Source organism: Vombatus ursinus, unplaced genomic scaffold (assembly GCF_900497805.2).
Source record: "Vombatus ursinus unplaced genomic scaffold, bare-nosed wombat genome assembly UNPS02014778.1, whole genome shotgun sequence".
Taxonomy (NCBI): domain Eukaryota; kingdom Metazoa; phylum Chordata; class Mammalia; order Diprotodontia; family Vombatidae; genus Vombatus; species Vombatus ursinus.
The window spans coordinates 27992925-28013580 of record NW_020954556.1 but is presented as its reverse complement, the minus strand read 5'-3'; the positions used below and the strand labels follow the sequence as shown (position 1 = coordinate 28013580).

The window sequence follows — 20656 nt, the reverse complement described above, 5'->3', positions numbered from 1 at the left end:
GCCTGTGTAGGGCAAAGAGCCGTAGATTTGGAGTTAAAGGACCTATGTTTGAATCCTAGACCTTTTACATGTGGTCTTTGTCATCTTGGACAAGTCTTAACATTTGGAAAATAAACTTACTGGGTTAGATTATCTCTTGGGTCCTTTCCAACTCTAAATTGGGAATTGATTGGAATGGTTTACATAGTGGTGATAGTAAAAACTGGCAGGAGTTAAAATTTCCTAGAAGTAAGGAGAGAGGAAGAAAGTTAAAGAAATGAAAGAATGAACATTCAGGAGCATCAGGGTTTTGGGGGTATGATGTGACAAAAGGCAGAAGAAAATGAGATAAGGAGTGATTAAGAGGAGGAAAGCCAGAATAATGAATATATCAAGGAAAATAAGGGAGGATTTTCAAGAATAAGTGGATGGTTGAATGTCACATATAGTGCATGGAGAATGAGGGCTTAAAAAAAAAGATTATTGGATTGTTAAGATGTCATTGTGATCTTTCAAGAGTCTACTCTTCCAAAGTACCTATTTTTACTCTTCAGAAATGAATTTTTGAGGATTTTTTTTAAACAAGTGGAATAAAAGAATTATATACATTTAGAGCTGGAAAGGATTTTAAAGATCCTGGTGCTCTACACCCTAATTTTGCAGATGAAGAAATTTAGACCTGGAGAAGGGAAGTGACTTACTCAAGCTTTTGTGATGGGTTTGGAATAGTACTAGGATTGGCATATAAACTGTACAACTCGTACTCCCAAGAGAATCTCCTCTATAACGTAGCCAACAAATGGTCATTCAGCCTTTGTTCAAAGACTTCCAGTGAGGGAGAATCTACTTATTCATTCATTCATTTTTGGCAAACATGTATTAAGTACCTAGGGAGTGTGGGACCCTGTGCCTAGGTGCTGACTATACAAAATAAAAAACAAAACAGTCTTTTCCTCCAAGGAACTTATATTCTTTGGGGGGAGTAAGAGCATGTACACAGATATATAAATACAAAATGAAATAGTGAATACAAGGTAATTTCTGGGTAGAGGGCACTAGAAACTGTGGCAAGGGCAGGAATTAGATTAGAATTAGTTTTTTGTAGTAGGTAGCACTTGAACTAAGCCTTGAAAGAATCTCATGATTCTATGAAGAGTACTTTCCAGGAATGAGAGAAGGTTTGGGGAAAAGCACAGATGTGAGAGATGGAATGTCATCTGTAGTGTGTTACTAGCAAATAATCCAGTTTCATTAGACTATGTAGTGTGTGAAGGAGAGCAATATTAAATAAACTAAGAGAGGTAGGCTCTTAGAGCTATATGTGAAGCCTAGTTAAAAGGCTTTAAATGTCAAATAGGTGTTTGCATTTATCACTCTAGAGGCAAGAGGGAGCCACTGAAGCTTCTTGAGCAGGAGTCTGACATGGTCTGGCATGTGCTTTCAGAATATTAATTTGAAGCTGTATGGAAGATACAGAGATAGAGGGGTGTAAAACTGTGTAAACGGAGACCAATTAAAAGCCTCTTTCTTGCAATAGTAGGCAAGAGGTAATGAAGGCCTGAGCTAGGGTGGTGGGCATGTGACTGGAGAGAAGGGAAAGGTAAGAGAAGCATTGAAGGGAGATTCAGTTTATTAATGATTAGATATAGAAGATGAGGCAAAGTGAAGAGCTGAGAATGATGCCAAGATTGCCAACCTATTTGGTTAGAAAGATGGGGAAGTTTGGAAAAAGGGAAGGTTTTGAGTTCTGTTGACAATTGAAAATGTCCAGTAGGCACCATTTTTGAAAGTAGCCCATTCCACTTTTGGATAGTTTTAATTTTTAGGAAATTTATCAATGTATCAAGTGCCCCTTGGCACCTTCTACTCATTGGTTGTAGTTCTGGGCTCTGGGGCCAAGCAAAATAAATCTAATACTTCCTCTGGCAGCCCTCCAAATACTTGAAAACACCTATCATGCTCCCTCAATTTAACTTAATTTGGTTCAGTAGGCATTTATTAAGTGCCTACTGTGTTCCAATCACTGTGCTTCTTCAAGGTAGACATTGCCAGTTCCTTTAACTGATCTTCATATGGAATGATCTTGAGCTCTTTTACCATTTCTGTTATCTGCCCTGCTTCCTGCCCCCACCTCTAACTTTTTAGTTAATGTACTTCTTAAAATGTGTGCAGTGGTGAGCTTAGTACTCTAGATATAGTCTGACCAGAGCCAGAATGAAGTTGGACCTAAAGTCCTGTGTGTCAGTTAATTTAGTCCAAGGTTGCATCAGCTTTTTTGGTTGCCGTATCACATTGTTGACTCATATCGAGCTTGCAGTTTACTCAAACCCTCAGCCCTTTCTTCAAGTGAACTGTTATTTAACCAAACATTTTCCATTTTATGGTTGTGAAACTGATTTTTTGAACCCAAGTTTAAGATTTTACATTTATCACCCTTAAATCTTATTTTATTTGATTCAGGCCAACGATCTAGTGTATCAGTATCTTTTTGGATCTTAACCCTGTCATTTAGCTTTGTTTTACTTGCAAATTTGTTAGAACATACTATCCATACTTTTAACCAAATTATTGATAAAATGTTAAATAGTACAGGTCCAAACACAGATCCCAGAGGCACCTCACTGGAGGATAGAGTTCTTCCCATTAATGACCACTCTTTGGGTCTGGTCATCAACCAATTTTGAAATAATCTGAGTGTAATATTATCTAGCCCATATCTCTTATCTTATCACAAGACTGTCAGGACTAAAAGCTCCTTGAGAGCCGGAATGGTTCTGTTACTGTCTTTGTGTCTCTAGTGCCTAGCGCAGTACCTAACACTTGCTTGTTGATTGAGAGGCTTTGCCTAGAATAGAATCTGGGCAAGATGTTAAAATCTAGGTAAATTAAATCTGCAACATTCTTGTAATGTGCCATTTTGTAATGCTAGTTTAGAAGGGACTGAAAGCAAATGAGAAAAGTCTTTGTAAGGTGACTGTTGCAGTCAGCCTATAGAGAAAAGAAAGGATTGGCAGAGATTCTATGGTGTTAAATTGAGAGAATTTGGTAATAGATTTGTATATGAAAGGTGAAGGACAAGAAAATGACAACAAAAACAGCATTTTAAATGTGGGAGACTGAAAGAACATTGGTGTTATTGAGTAATAAAAAAAATCAGATTGCTGTAGGGAGTTGGAGATCGTGGTCTGGATCTCCCTAGTGAGGTCAGGACTGAGTATGGTCTCTCTTTTTTTTTTTTTTTTTTTTTGTGCTAGGCAATGGGATTAAGTGACTTACCCAGGGTCACACAGCTAGTAAGTGTTATGTATCTGAGGCCGGGTTTGAACTCAGGTCTTCCTGAATCCAGGGCCAGTGCTCTATCCACTGCTACCACCTAGCTGCCCCTGAGTATGGTCTCTTAACTTCAAATTCAGTTTTTTTTCCATACTACTCCAGGGAATGTGTTTTATTTGTTAAGTACTAAATATCTTTTGATATTTCTGTTAAGAGAAACTTAATTACAAGTACTTGGCCTAAATAGTTATTTTCTGTTGGGAAAATATCAACTAAATGCTGCCTTAGTATCTTAGGGATTTATTTACATTGTTCACAAATACCCTGTAAATCAATAACCTTTAACCCCAACTTGGAGTCTTTAATGTGAATTAATTCTCTTTGACATTTTTTTTTCTCTTTGACATTTTGAACATTTGTTCAGTTTCTTGGTATCTTTGTATTTTCTGTACCAAAACGCTCCTTTTAAATATGACAAATGTATTAACATTATTGCATATTTACTTGCCAAAGTTAATAAATATTTTTTAAAAATGATTTCTCTTCATAATAGTTTTCATCTGGACCTGTGATTTTATTGGTGTGGGGACCTCCTGTGGTGGAAGCTCCCTCCACTGATATAGATTGGCACTGTTGTGTTAGTGACTTGTGATGGTTATAAAACTAATGTGTCAGAGGCAGGACTTGAATCTATCTTTTGGTGACTTCAATGCTGGTTCTTTATACCATTCACATTTCCTCTCCCCCTTTTAAGTGATGTTGCGTTCAAGTTACCCATCATTTAAAAAACATGTTTGAAACATTTTATACAAATCATTGTGAACTTTGAATACTTTTGCAATCTTAGTGAGAATGTGCCTTGAAGTAAATCTGTTAAGGAGACAGAGGAAAGTGTAGAGGAAAGCACTGGACTGAGTGAAGATACCTGAGTCCTAGTTTCAGTTGCCATTAATTAGTTCTATGATCTTTGGTAAGTTTATAGTTCATACACGTTATGGATTTAGAGTGGAAGGAACTTTAAGAGCTGTCTAGTCTAATCTTATTTTACAGTTTCGTCCTCTGTGATATGAGGGGGTTAGACTATGATCCCATATCATTCTTACATTCTGTGATTCTTTTGAAAGGAAGTGATTTTTTGGCAGTAATATCAGTAGTGAAGGAATTATCTTTTGTTTGTTTTGAAAATTTTTTTCCCTTTTGACATATCCCTAAGGATAATTGTCTGTATCCTTTGCTTCTCTAATACCAGATTATCACTGTGATTATTGGTATTTTGTTATTATTCTTAACCTCTGTAAGTGCACTTTCAAATTTGATACTTGTTTAGAGATGTTGTGGCCTACACAAAGACTCTGTCAGGAGATCTGACTCTAACTCCTGATTTTGCTGTGTGACCTTGGGCAAGTCAGTTACCCTTTGCTATTCTAAGTATAGAGTTGTTTGACCATCACATATAAATACAGTAAGCATTTAATTTTGTGAAGAGTACTGCTAGGTGTTGAGGAGATAGAAGGTTTGGAAAAGATAAATTTCAACCCCCAAGACACGGGATCATAGTTGAGAGCGAGAGGGGATCTTGAGGCCATCTAGACAAGTGCCCTCATTTTACAGATGAGAAAACTGGGCCTGAGGCTAAAGGGTGACTGGCCCAGTGTCACACAACTAGTAAGTCACATAGGATTCAAACTCATCTTTCTCAATTCAAGTCCGGGTAGGTAGACAGGTAGAGTAGTAGATCGAATGCTAGTCTTGGAGTTAGGAACTTGAGTTTAAATCCTGCCTGTAGTACTTATCAGCTGTGTAACTCAAGACAAATCACTTATTCTCTCAGCCTCAGTTTTCTTTAAATTGGGGATGATAATAGCACCTATTTCATAGGCGTGTTGTAAGGAACAAATGACATATTTATAAAGTGCTTTGCAAAGTTAAAATGCTATACAAATGTTAGCTATTACTATCTATCCACTACAAGTAGTAAATAGAGCTGAAATAATGAGTACTCTCAGTTGAGTAAGTTAACTAACATCCCTGAACCTCACTTTCCCCATTTGTGAAATGAGAGGGTAGGATTAATTGACCTTTGGGGGTCCCTTCTAGCTTAGATCTATGCTTCTATCTTATGGAACTCAAGCCCCCAGGCTTCTGCCTGGTTGTGACACATGACTCCTTTCAGTGCTACATGAGTACATCTTTCTAATACCCCATTGGCTCCCTTCTTGTTTTACTGTAAGCTTATTATTGTAGTATTGATAGCCATGTAACAGTGTGGTGAAACAAAAACACTTATCTTTTGCTACATTATGGCCAGTACTCTGTCAACTGTATCACCTAGCTGTCTTAGAAAGTAGCATTTACTCTAAGTAGAAAAAGAGTGACTCAGGATCTAATGCTTAACTGCTTGTTTGACTTTGGGCAAGTCACTTAACCTCTCTTCACCTCACTTTACTTATCTGCAAAATCATAGGGTTGGATTAGGTGACCTCACTTCCAACTTTCTCTATATCTGTGATTCTATCTTGTGTGGGCATTGAGGTGAAGAGAGTCAGTCAGTTTGCTGCTCAGGATGTGAGAGTAGCATGGAAGGCTTTGGAGGTGAACTGCTTATCTTTTGAACCTTGCCAGTGTCTTCATCTGATTTTGGTCTTGGAGGAGGATTTGCAAGTATCTAGGTGGTGGCGGTTGACCTCAATGTCTGCTGAAGAATCTTTACTTTTTTTTTCTTTATTTTCATTTTTTTAAAAAAATTTATTTGTTTTTAGTTTTCAACATTTACTTCCACAAGATTTTGAGTTTCAAATTTTCACCCCATCTCGGCCCCTCCCCCCACCCCAAGATGGCATGCATTCTGAATATCCCTTCCCCTAGACTGCCTTCCCTCCTATCTCTCCCCACCTTCTCTTATCCCCTTCCCCTTCTACTTTCCTGTAGGGCAGGATAGATTTCTGTACCCCATTTCCTGTTTTTTTTTTAATTTCCCAGTTGCATGTGAAAACATTTGTTTTAAACATGTGTTTTTAAAATTTTGGGTTCCAAATTTTCTCCCTTCATCCATCCCTACCCACCCTCATTGAAAAGGCAAGCAACTTATAGGTTATACATGTGCAGTTATGCAAAACACTTCTGTAGTAGTCATGTTGTGAAAAACACACTCTATTTCCCTTAATCCTATCCCACCCCCCCATTTATTCTATTCTTTCTTTTGACGCTGTCTCTCCTCAGAAGTGTTTGCTTCTGATTACCCCCTTTCCCAATCTGCCTTCCTCTCTATCATTCCCTTGCTCTCTTGTCCCCTTCTCCCCCTGTTTTCCTGTAGAGTAAGACAGATTTCCATACCCAATTGGGTGTGTATGTTATTCCCTCCTTAAGCCCAATCCTATGAGAATAAGAGAATCTTTACTTTCTAATCTCAGGTTCTAAGGACACTAGAGCCTCTTGGAGCTTTCAAACCAACTGTCACTGCTTTTGAATTCCAGCTCCTTTACATTTTTGTCTCTCCTTTATTGCCTTCTGAACTTTTTTTTGCAGATGTCTGTAGGTTGTACTTGCTATATAGATGAATTTGTCTCTAGTGTCTAAAAGTAGAATATAAAAAAAAAGTGTGTTTCTATTGCCAGTTAAGTCCATAAGATGTCCCAGTCATGTTACTCAGGTATGTGTATGTATATGTATATATCTTTTTGAGTCCCCAGTACATGCTTTGGATATTAGAATTAAAAACTTGAAACAGTTCAGGAAGTATAGGGAATTGCCTGGTTTGGCTGGAATGTAGAGTTGGGAGTGTGAGAGGGACAGTTTATGTGAGATAAGGCTTTAAGTCACTCAGCAAGCATTATGTTTCACAAAGGCAAGAATACAGTCCTTTCTGCCCAGGAGCTCACATTCTAACAGGGAGATAACATGAAAATATTTATGCACTTGCAAAATATATACAGTGTAAATGGAAGGTAATCTCAGAGGGAAGGGACTTGGAGTGGTTAAAGATTACAAAAGACTTCTTTTAGAAGATGAGATTTGATTAATCAGATTAAATCAGATTAAGTGGAATTTAGAATGGAATTTAAAATGTGAAATGGATCAGATTAAAATGTAATTGGGAAATGTTTAACAAAATAAAAATACATTGCAACATGGATAATGTTAATTTGTGGTTATCCAAGTCAATATGTAGCCAGTAGGGATCCATTTCTGTTTGAGTTTGACAGCATGAGATTAGACGATCTCCAAGGCCCTTATGTGCTTTCTTCTTTCCTATATTCCTGCAATAGCCTCGTATTTGGTCTCCCTGCCTCAAGTTTTCCTCCACTCAAATCTTATCCTCTATATAGCTGCCAAAGTGATTTTTCTAAAGTGTAGGTCTGACCATATTTATTGATTAATTAACTTAAAAAACAATTTAAGTTGATATATTTTGTTTTTGTATCACCTTCATTTCCAAATACATCCTTCTTTCCCCTCAGCTATTTCTTCTTTTTTTAACTTTATTTATTTATTTATTTTTTAACATGTGTTTTTAAAGCTTTGAGTTACAAGCTTTGAGTTACAGATTTTCTCCCTCCCTCCCTCCCCACCCACCCTTATTAAAAAGGCAAGCATCTTGGTACAGGTTATAGATATGTAGTCATACAAAACACTTCCATAGTAGTCCTGTTGTGAAAAATTAAATTTATTTCCCTTCATCCTATCCTACCCCCCATTTATTCTACTCTCTCTTTTGACCCTGTCCCTCCTTAGAAATGTTTGCTTCTGATTACCCGCTCCCCCAATCTGCCCTCCCCTCTATCAACCCCCTGCTCTCCTGTTCCCTTCCCCCCTTATTTTCCTGTAGGGTAAGATAGATTTCCATACCCCATTGTGTATGTTATTCCCTCCTTAAGCCAAATCCTATGAGAATGTGATTCACTCATTCCCTCTCACCTTCCCCCGTTTCCGCTCCACTGTAAAAGCCTTTTCTTGTCTGTTTCATGTGAGATATTTTACCTCATTCTACTTCTCCCTCTCTCCTTCTCCCAGTATAATCCTCTCTTACCCCTTAATTTTATTTTCCAGATATCACCCTTTCATCTTCAACTCACCCTGGGCCTTCTGTCTATCTATACATACATATAATTTTTTTCCCTCCCACTACCCTAATACTGACAAAGGACTCATGAGTTACAAATATCATCTTTCCCTGCAGGAATGTAAACAGTTCAACCTTCATAAGTCTCTTATGATTTCTCTTTCCTGTTTACTTCTTCCATGTTTTGCTTGAGTTTTGTATTTGAAGGTCATATTTTCTCTTCAGCTCTGGTCTTTTCCTCAGGAATGCTTGAAAGTCCCCTATTTCATTGAATGACCATTTTTTACCCTGAAGGATTATACTCTGTTTTGCTGGGTAGGTGATTCTAGGTTGTAGTCCTAGCTCCCCCTCTGGAATATCATACTCCATGCCCTGCGGACCCTTAATGTAGAAGCTGCTAAATCTTGTGTTATCCTGATTATGTTTCCACAGTACTTGAATTGTTTCCTTCTGGCTGCTTGCAGTATCTTCTCCTTGACCTGGGAATTCTGGAATTTGGCTACAACATTCCTAGGAGTTTTCCTTTGGGGATCTCTTTCAGGAGGTGATCAGTGGATGCTTTCAATTTCTATTTTGCCCTCTGATTCTAAAATATCAGGGCAGTTTTCCTTGATAATTTCTTTTTTTGTTTGTTTGTTTGTTTTTTAGGCAATTGGGGTTAAGTGACTTGCCCAAGGTCACACAGCTAGTTAAGTGTCAAGTGTTTGGTCTGAGGCCGGATTTGAACTCAGCTCCTCCTGACTTCAGGGCTGGTGCTCTATCTACTGTGCCACCTCACTGCCCCGGATAATTTCTTGAAAGATAATGTCTAGGCTCTTTTTTTGATCGTGGTTTTTTAGATAGTCCAATAATTTTTAAGTTCTCTCTCCTGGATCTATTTTCCAGGTCAGTTGTTTTTCCAGTGAGATATTTCACATTCTCTTCTGTTTTTTCATTCCTTTGGATTAGTGTTACAGTGCTTTGATTTCTCAAATTGTCCCCAGTTTCCAGTTTCTCCATTCTGATTTTTAAGGAAGTATTTTCTTTAGTAAGCTTTTGGACTTCCTTTTCCATTTGGCCAATTTTGCTTTTCAGGGCATTCTTCTCCTCATTGGCTTTTTGGACCTCTTTTGCCATTTGGGTTAGGCTATTTTTTAAGGTGTTATTTTCTTCAGTATTTTTTTGGGTTTCCTTTAGCATCACTCACAGTTTTTCCTCTACTTCTCTTACTTGCTTCTCAAAATCCTTTTTGAGTTCTTCCATGGCCTGGGACCAATTCATATTTTTCTTGGAGGCTTTGGATGTAGGAGCTTTGGCTTCATTGTCTTCTTCTGGTTGTATGTTTTGAACTTCTTTGTCATCAAAGTAAGATAATATAGTCTGACTCTTTTTGCACTGCTTGCTCATGATCTCAGCCAGTTACTTGAGTTATAGACTCTTTGTTAAGGTAGAAGTCTGTTTCCATTGTGGAGAATGTACTGTCCCAAGCTTCAGGGGTTTTGTGCAGCTGTTTTCAGAGATACTTCTAGGCACCTGTAAATTTTCAGTTCTTCCAAGGTGCTATGATCAAGGGCAAGGTGTTTACTCCTTTCCTGGCCTGTGCTCTGGTCTATGAGCACTCTTTTCTGTCTTGGAACTGTGAGGAGAGTTTCCTCTCCACAGCCACTACAAGCTCCACCAAGCCCCAGGACCACCACCCAGAACTGTGACCCAGATCCAATCAAGGGCAAAGCAAGAGAATCCTGCACCAGCAGAGAGATCCCTGCACTCCCCCTCTGATCAGCCACTCGATTCACCCTCAGTCTGTGGGCCAGAAGCTCAGGAAGCAGCTGCCGCCCCAAGGAATGGGGCTGGGATCCTGTGCTCCTCTTTCACCACCGCAGTCACAGACTTTTCCCGCTGACCTTCTAAGTTGTCTTTGGCGTTCGTGGGTTGAGAAGTCTGGAAACTGCCACAGCTGCCCAAGATTCAGTCCTCTGAGGCCTGCTACAGGGTCGCTGCAGCTGGTGTGCCCACACCAAACTACGTTCCTCTCCCAGCCTGGAGCTATATACTTTTCTGATCAACCATCCAGGCTGTCTTTGACTGGAAATTTGTTTCACTCTGTCTTTTTGTAGGTTCTGTTGCTTTAGAATTTGTTTAGAGCCATTTTTTATAGGTATTTGGAGGGGTTTGGGGGAGAACTCAAGCAAGTCACTGCTTTTACCCTGCCATCTTGGCTCTGCCCCCATCCCCCCAGCTATTTCTTGTGACAAACAAAAGAAAGAGAAGAAAAGAGTTGTGCAAAACTAGCCAGTACATCAACTGATACTGACAGTATATCAGTCAATCAACAAGCATTTATTAAATGCCTACTATGGTGTAGGCACTGTGCTAAATTCTGAGGTGACAAGACAAAAGGGAAACAATTGCTGCCCTCAAGGAGCTTATATTCTATGGGAAATAACATGACTCGATATTCAATCTCCTTTGCGTGGAAGAATGTATTTTCTCGTTTTCTTGCGCCCAAGCTCAGTCATTATAATTATGGACTTTCAGTTTCAGCTACTGTTCTTTCCGTTTGCCTTGATGTAGTCATTGTACCTATTGTTTTCCTGATTCAACTTACTTTGTTTTAGTTCATATGAGTTGTTCTGGGTTAGGCCTGACTTGAGCCCTTCTCTTGGTGGTTTATGTTCCATAGTTGAACAAAATGAGATACTAGTATTTCATTAAACATTTAACCAAAGGAGATCTGCATAGTCATAGGAAAGGAAGGAGAGTCAACAAAGCATATGTATTGAGAATATTGTGAGAGGATTTAGCTAAGTGAAACTTCCCTGCCTTTGGTGGTCCACCATCCATGGCAGAGAGCACCTATAGTGCTTCATGGCTGTTTTGTACAGGAAGTGGTGTCACTAGCCTAGCCATTAGTCTCTTGGCCCAATCAAGCCTTGAGAATATGACTATGATAAAAATCAAAATAGTTTTTTTTTTTTTTTTTGGGTTAGGCAGTGGGGTTAAGTGTCTTGCCCAGGGTCACACAGCTAGTAAGTGTTATGTGTCTGAGGTTGAATTTGAACTCCGGTCCTCCTGAATCCAGGACTGGTGCTCTATCCACTGTGCTACCTAGCTGCCCCCTAAAAATCAAAATAGTTTTGAAGAAAAACTAGCCTAACTTACATGGGGGTGGTGGACTGTTAGGATATTGTCCTATCTCCTTAACCACCTCTGACTTTTTCCATACAGTGCAGTCATATTGTTACTATAAAAAGTGTTGCTATGAATATTGTGATATATATATGAAACCTACTGTGATATTTTTTGATCAATTTTTATGATAAAATTAAACATCAAATACAAAAGCACTTAAGTGTTCATTATATGCCAAGTTCTGTGCTACATACTGGAGAGATAGAAAAATTTATACAGTCTCTGCTTCCAAGGAACTAACTCTTTGAGGAATTAAGCATATTAAAAAAATTAGCAGTATGGAGGATGAAAGTCCTAAATTAAATACAGCAGAAGGTCAGATGGTAGGGCCCAGAGATTTTGAGGTTAACTTACCAGTGCTACAGATCTTCACAGAATAAAGGCAGGGCAGATGATAAGTCCAGAAATAGGAGTCAGTGACTGAGCAGATGAGAAGTCCTGGTGGTCTTCTGTTACACTAGACGGAAGAAGTTCCCAAACTTTCTCACTTTACGGCATCCTTACTGTCTTAACATTTTTTTTCACAGTACCCCTAATTCAAAAGAAATACTTAAAAATTCCATTTATTAAGTTATTAGGTCTAAAATTTAAATATCCCTAGATGAGGAGCTAGGTGGTACAGTGGATAGAGTGTTGTGCCTGAAGTCGGGAAGATTTAAGTTCAAAACTGGCCTCAGACACTTGGCCCTGGGGGAGTCACTAAATTTCTGTTTGCCTCAGTTTTTTCAGCTATAAAATGGAGATAATAGTAGGATCTACTTCCCATGGTTGTTGTGAGGATTAAATGAGAATATTTGTAAAGTGCTTAGCAGGGTGCCTGGCACATAGTAGGCATTTAATAAATGGTTTCTTTGTTTCTTTTCTTCCTTTCCTTGTAACTGAGAGTTCACTTATGGTGCAGTGCCTAGTTTGGGAACTGCAGTTATAAGAAATACGTTTGGCATCTCTCATCTTATGGTAGTCAAGAATGGTTTCTGGGACTGGCAGGGGAAGGTTGGGAAAAGGAAATTGCAAAGGGATTAAGGGTTCCTCTAGTAGTGGCAGGTACATAATCTGAATATTTTGGTAGACAAAGAATAGAAAATTTGCATATGAAACTAAGAAATTCTGTTACATAAAATTTTTAAAAATGTGCATTTAAAATTTAGCACTGCTCTTCTTTTCTTCCTTTTTTTTTTGGGGGGGGTATCATTGTCACTACCTATCCCAAATAGAAGCATGGCCTTGTAAAAAATTAATATAGTCAAGCAAAACAAAGCCACTCATTGGCCATATCTGAAAACATATCTCATTTTGCACCTCTAGTCTCATTATCTCTCTCTGTCTATGGGTGGGAAATATGCTTCATCATCAGTCTTCTGAAATCATGATTGGTCATTGAATTATTAAGAATACCAAAATCTTTCAGGGTTGTTTTCCTTTACAATATTTTGACATGTGTAAGTTATTCTTCTGGTTTGCTCTCTTCAGTTTTCATGAGTTCATACAAGACTTTCCAGGTTTTTCTAAATGTCATGCAATTCTTTTTACATTCATATTCCATAATTTATTCAGCCATTCCCTAATTAATGACACTCACTTTTGTTTCTAGTTCTTTGATGTGACAAAAAATGCTGTTACAAATGTTATCTACTTATTGATGTTTAACTCTATCTTTGATCCCTTTGGGCATATGACTAGTAAAGGTATCACTGGGTCAAAGGTATTCAAAGTTTAGTGACTTAAAATATAGTTTCAAGTTGCTTTCCAGAGTGGTTGGACCACTTCATCCCTCCACTACTAATGCAGTAGTGTTCTATTCTTCCACAGTCCCAATAATTGTCATTTTTATTGTTTTTCCATCTTTGGAAATCTTTATGAATTAGAACCTCAGAGTTGTTTTAATTTTCACTTCTCTTATTATTAATGCTGGATCATTTTTTATATGACTTAATAGATTGCCTTTCTTCTGTTGAGCACTGCCTATCCATATCCTTTGACCATTTAGCCTTTGGAGAAGAGCTCTTTTTCTTATATGTTTATATAAGTTCCTATATAGCTTGAAAATCAGAGATTTAATGTAAAGATTTTTTTAAGTTAATCTTTTCCCTTTTAATTCTGACTTTTTTGTTTTTGTTTGTTTAAAACCTTTTCTATTTTATGTAATCAAGATTGTCCCTTTTATCTTCTGTGATCCTCTATCCTTTGTTTGATAGATAAAGCATTTATTAAGTGCTGACTTTGTGTGTTTATTAAGTGTGGACTTTGTGTGAGGCACTGTGCTAAGAACTGGGGATACAAATCTGAGAAAACAAAATGGTCCCTAGTGAAGGAACTTGCATTACAGTAGGGGAAAACAAAATATAAAGAGGAACTAGAAAATGGGAGGAGGGTACCTGTAGGGTACCCACATAGGGCAAGGCTACTGGTGAGCTGGTATCTAGAGATGAGTTGAACTGGACATGAACATAGCTGGGGCTCTTCATCAAATGGTGATCCCAGCAAGGGACTTACCAATCAAGAGTGCTGGCCCCAGCATAGAGAAATATCTATGTGGGCAAGCTGCTGGTGAAAGATGGAGAAATTTCGAAAGTGAGTTGGCCTGAGCATGACTGGGACACCTCATGAAATGGTGATTCTGGCCAGGGACTCACCAATCAAGAGAGCAAGCTGTGGGAAGGAGGCATTGGTCAATAACTCACACATTTTCCATATTTATTTATGAAATGACCTTTTATATTTAGATTGCACATCCACTTAGAGTTTATTGTGGTGTATGGTGGGAGGTGTTAATGTAAATTTAATTTCTTCCAGCCTGCTTTAGAATTTTCCAGCAGTTTGTTGAATAGGGGGTATTTATACCAGTAGTCCTTGAATTTATTGAATATTGTGGTACTTTGGTTTTGCTTTACTTTATTTGTTCCAATAATCACCTTTCCTATTTTTTATCTGAATAGTTGTGGTGATTTTGGCTTTGTAGTAATAGTTTGAGATCTGATACTACAAGGCCTCTACCTTCCCACTGTTTTTCATTCTTTCCCTTGAAATTCTTGACCTTTGCTCATCCAGATGAATTTATTATTTTTTTCTTTCTTTCTAGTTTTTATAAAGTAGCACGTGAGTAGCTTGATATGTCACTGAATCTATAAGTAGTATTTTCATTTTTGTTATATTAGCACAGCCTAACCATGTACAACTAATACATCTCCATTTGTTTTATTTTTGCAAAGTGTTTTATAATTTTTTCCTATAATGCATATGTGTCTTTAGTAGGTGATTCCCAGATATTTTATACATTCTGTAGTTATTTTGAATTGAATGTCTTTTTCCAACTGGTTTTTCTTAAAGCAAGAAGGCTCCCTGTCACCACTATGATTTGACATAGTTCTAGAAATGTTTGGTGTTACAATAAGACAAGATATTTCCTCAACAAGAATAAACAGAAAAAAACAAAATTAAAATAAAATTAATTCAATAAGGGAACAGGACATACAACCACAAAAATCATCAGACATTCTTTATGTTATAATTATTCCTGGAAAAAATGTATAACATAAGTCCTTGCTTAAGGGACATTGGTTAATATAGTGGATGGATCTTGTGCTTTGTTCTTGGATCTCCCCCTCCTACATCAATGGCTCTTCCATTATACATAAATATTAATTTGTCAGTTACAGGTAGTTAGAAGAAATTGTTTGAATTCTTTTGATGAACTAGAATTTAGTTGTTTCAAGTGTTAAAATGGACTGTCATTTGATATTTGAAATACTTTTGTCACTTAATCAGTTGAATTTGAAAAGCAATAAGCCAGGGGGTAGTTAGGTGGTACAGTAGGTAGAGCACCGGCCCTGAAATCAGGAGGACCTGAGTTCAAATCTGGCCTCAGACCAAACACTTGACACATACTAGCTGTGTGACCCTGGGCAAGTCACTTAATCCCAATTGCCTTTTAAAAAAAAAAAAAAGAAGAGCAATAAGCCAGAGCACTGCTAGGTGGTAAAGGGGGTATAAATATAAATAAGTTATAGTCCTTATTCTTATGGAACTTATAGTCTAAAAGGGAGAGGGATACAGTATATAATATTATATAAAATAGAACATGATAAATTCATGAGTTGTGCAAAGAAAATACTATTCAAATTTGAAGAAGGAAGGCTTATTTTCAGCCGGGAGATCACATAAGACTTCATCTAAGAGATGATATTCGAGGTGGGTGAATACAAGGTTAATAACATTTCAGCAGGTGGAGATAGTTTGGGGGAGATTAGGAGAAGGGAAGTAGAGTGCCCTAGGTTTAAGGAATAATGTAAGAGAGACAAATAGGTAGAAAAGCAAGGAAAATAGATAAGGGATGGTGATTAATTGAGTAAGATTATAGCATAGAGAACATGTTGGAAATTAATGTCAAATCGGGCTGAAATAGTAAGGAGGCAGATTGTAGAGGGCTTGAATGCCACCCTAAGGAATTTGGATTTTATCTTGGACACTCTCTCCTCCTTTAGCCTCTGTGTCACTGCTTTCTCCAGTTCTTCTAACTACCTCCTCAGTCTCTTTTTCAAGATGGTCATCCATCTCCTGTTCTCTTAGCGGAGTGTTCTCCCAAGGGTGTCATCGTTTATTAGAGATCTTATCAGCTCCCATGTATTCAAGTGCCATCTATATCTAAATGGCTATCTAATTTATATATTGAGTCTCATTTTTTCTCCAAGTTCCATCATGCATTGTTAACTTCCTGGATGCCCCATACACATAGAGAACTCATCTTGTCCAAAATGGAGGTCTTGTTCACCTCTCAACCTACCTCTGTATCCGATCTCACTATTTCTGTTAAGTATACCACAGTCATTCTGAATTATCTTTGACTCTTCTGCTTTCCTTATGCCCTGTATCCAATCAGTTGCTAAGCAGACTGCTTCCACATCAGCTTTTGTATATGTCCTCTTTTTTCTAATTACGAAACCGCTACTCTACTTCAACCTTAATCACATCTGGCCTGGGCTGCTGTAATTGCCTCATCATGGGTCTCTCTGCCTTTCCAATCCATCCTTCTCAGAGCTGTCACAATCTTTCTGAGGTAAGGGTCTGACCATGTCATTCTCTTCCTCTGAAACCTTCACTGCTTCTTCATTGCCTCTAGGAGAAAATAAAAACTCTCCTGACATTTAAAGCCCTTTACAATCCCAGATGGGCCACATTTCATTGTTCTCCACTTAATATATTCTGCACTCCAGCCAAACTAGCCTACTAACTGTTCTCTGAATCTCACATCATGTCACCTGTCTTTTTGCTTTCACACAAGTTGTTCCCCATATTTAAATACACTCTCTTTTCTCATAATTCTCATAATCCCCTTCTTCCTTCAAGGCATATCTCTGCTCCTCCTGAAATTCTTCGTTGTCTCTCTTCAGACTTCTTCCGGTTCCTGGCTTCCATTCTTGTTAGTGTTCTTTCCCTCATCACTTTTCCTTGTGCAGTAAATGCTGTTATTATCTTCAGCTTCCCCATAAGGAAACCGAGGTTGAGAGATGTTATGTAAACTTGCCCAGCCATTATGTGTATGAGGAAGAGTTCAAACTCAAGATCTCTTTACTCCAAGTCAATTTGAGTGCTTATTGCAAACTAATGCACTGGGGAGATACAAGTTCTTAAAATACCAGCAAGAGCAATAAGACGAGAGGAAGAAACTCAAGGCAAAGAAGAGAGGAAACTATCCCTTTAGTTGGTTATAAAATGGTTTAGTTAGAAAATCTTAAAGAATCTGCAAAGAAACACATTTGGACAGCTGATAGCTTCAGTAATTACAGTTTACAAAATCCACAAAAATCAGCAGCATTTCTGGATATTAACAAAATCCAGGAAATAATAATAGAAAGGGAAAGTTCATTCAAAATAACTATAAAATGCATAAAATATCTAGCAATCAGCATACCAAACTCTTCTCAATAACTGTATTGTTACAATCGCTAAATGCTATTTAAAGACATTTTTAAAAAATTAAATATTTGGAGGAATATTCAGTGCTTCTAGATATGCTGTACCAGTATAATAAAAATTTGTAGTTGTTGTTGTTGTTGTTGTTAGAATTCTTCTTGGATTTGTATCTAAGCAGTATTTTCTTTGAGGTATTGCTTGTACTTGAGGCATTCTTTTCTATGTTTGTGTCTTGAGCTCCCCTGTTGCCATAGTAGCTTGTTATGACTAGGTTCTTTTTGTTGTTGTTGTTGGTTTATTCTTCAAGCTCACTTTTTGACTTTGGGCTTTAAGTCAGTGCTGCACTCTTAGCACTTATGGAGAGGATGCCTGGCCTGACCTTCTGCACTCTTATGTCCTGCTGCAGCTTTCTCAGCTTGGGAGTGGTGGTGGTACAGATTTTCAGTGGTCTTACAATAGAGTGATCTGGGTGGAGAGGGCTTTGTTCTTTGTCTTCCTGCTCAGAATTCTGTTAAGTTCTTGACCCAGCTTTGGAACTTTTACCTTGTCCTTGTTTGGAAGTTTCAGTAGACTATTGCTTGACTCAATCCCTGTTGGCCTTCTAGGAGGCTCTCCAGGTTCTGCTGGCTTCCATTTGGTCTGAGACTCCTGCCTTGGTTATTCCACTGAAAGTTTCCACCCTGGGCTAAAGGCTAGAACAGAGCTGCTGCTCTTCTCCTGTGATCAGATCCTTACAACTATAGTTTGCTTCCAAAATTTGTTCCTTGCTCAGTAGAGAACTAGGGCCCTTCCTTTTGGTTGTTCCTCTCTACCTTGTATTTGTGACCTGAAATTATGTGGTGGGTGAAGTACTTGTTCAGGGATCCCTTGGGACTCTTGGCTTAGGTACTGCTTGCCCTGCTGCCCTCTCTCAATCTTCCTTCAATTCCTGGGCACTGGAATGTTCCCTGCTGCCGCCAACAACTATTCTTGGCCAGACCCTTTCTCCAGTACCTCTGAGCCTTCTCTGTCAGTCTTCTTAAACTACTGTGGCTAGAAAGATAACTAACTCATTGTGACTTTTTCTTGATCAAATTTGGTCTGATCCATTTTCTAGATCTTTGTCAAAGAACTGTTTTGGGTGGTGAACTAAGCCACTGCTTTACCATCTTGATGCTGCCCCTACACCCAAGAAAGTCATTGACAAAATGAAAGACCCTCTATATATGTCAAAATATTTATACCAACACTTTTTGTTGTAGCAAAGATCTGGAACAAAGTAGACGCTTGTTGATTGGGCGAGAGCTAAAAGCTGTGGTATATGAATGTAATTGAATATTACTGTGCTATTAAAAAAAGATGAACATAATGAATTCATAGAAGGATGAAAAGACTCATGAATTGAAGCAACAGAAACAGAAAAATAGTGTATACAACAATTACAACAATATACATGGGAAGAAGAATAATAAAGCAACAAAATTAAGCACTGCAAAATTATGACCAAACTCGGCCCCAGTGAGGAGCTGTGAGAATGTTCCTTCTTTTGCTTTTTGCAGAGGTGGGGATTGTGGGTGTGGTGTGGAACACTACCTATGTTCTACTTTGTGATTTGTTGGTTGGTTTGCATAACTTTCTTTTTCTTCCTCTTAAACATCATTTATTATAAAGAATGTTCTCTGGGAAAGGATTGGGGAGGAATCATAGGTGATGTGAAATCAAAAAAGCAATAAAAATCTGAAAAAAAAAGGAAAGTCAAGAGAGAAGTGAGGTTCTGGAAGGAGCTGGGAAATTAAGTCCATTTCTTTAGATCCACTGTGTCAAGCACTCTATTAGGAGTAAGGATAAATAAAAAAATGAAAATAATCTATATTCTCAAGGAATTTTGGCTATGCCTATTTTTGTTGTAACATTTTCTTTATACTTATGTTGTTGTGTGTGTGTGTATATATATATATATATATATATATATATATGTATTTACTGTTAGCTAGTTTCAACCTTTATTATTCATCTTTGCTCCTGATCTGTGTGATGCTGGCCAAACCTGTATGACCTCTAGTTTTCTCATCTATAAAATGAGAAAGTTTGACTAGATCAGTGGTTCCCAACTTTTTTTTTGCCTTTCATCAACAAAAAAAAATGTGCTTTGAACCCTCAGGGTAATTTAATGTGCTACTCATAATATTCTTTGAAATGTATTCACTAAATCCTTACAAGAACTATATTATAACTTTTGCTCTCAAAAGCTCCAAATTAAAACTTATGTATTATAATTATAATTATAAAACATAATTTTTTAAACCCAGAATTATGAGAATTCTAAACATAAAATTATAAAACTCTAATTATTAAATAATTGCAAATATATTTTGTGGCACTGTCTTTAGATGTAGTACAAAGTAATTTAGTAAGACGTCATGATTACTATCATCTGCAAAACTTCATATTAAATTTCTTTGTTTTACAAATTTTATTGAATATAAAGAACATATTTGATGAAATAAGTTCCAACTTGGAAGATATCTAACATAATATAGCAATCATACTTAATTTTGATGTTGGACTTTCTTATTTGAACAAAGGTTTGCAGTATTTGGTTCAACACCAATCAAACACAGGCTTAATTCTGGTTCCACATTGAGTTCATTTTTGTGTTTTGATTTAAAAAAAGAATAAATGAAAATGCTCTCACATAAATATAGTGGAAAATGGTAGGAGAATTTTACAAACTGTCTTTCTGAAAGATGTAAATTTATTTTTTTTAAATCACTTAACCAGTTGATGAAAATTAACTAGTTATGCTATAAAATATTTACTTTTTGCTGGCTAATGACAATGCTGTATTAAATGACAAGTGTACTTAAAGTTTAATTGCATGTACTGCTTTGTTTTTTAACGTTGTTTATAGATGAATTAACTTTTGTAAGGAAAGAATCTAATTGGACATGATTTTCTTCTCTTCTGCCCTGCCGTATCAGCTATATGCTCTTATAGAAACTATTGAGTAACTGACTGACCAGTGTTACCAGCCAGTTTATTTGAGAAATCCCGGGGAGAAGAATAGTATTATAAAGGGAGACTGTTTAAATTAGAAAACAGGCTAATAATACAGTAAGAGGCAATATAAGTCTGTTTCTGCAGAATTTTTGTGATGATTTCAAGATGGCATGTAATATGCATGTTTAGCCTTCATGATTTTCAGACAGCCTGACCTTTGTGCTGCAAGAATGTAAACATTTGTAGCATCTTTATCATGTGATGATGTAGCTTATGAGATATGAT

General features: G+C 37.4%; 1 protein-coding gene across 7 annotated transcripts in view; it reads left to right on the top strand.

The window, feature by feature from the left end:
* Window positions 1–20656, top strand: part of EHBP1 (EH domain binding protein 1) — a 392318-nt gene that overhangs the window by 8716 nt on the left and 362946 nt on the right. The window lies entirely within an intron of this gene.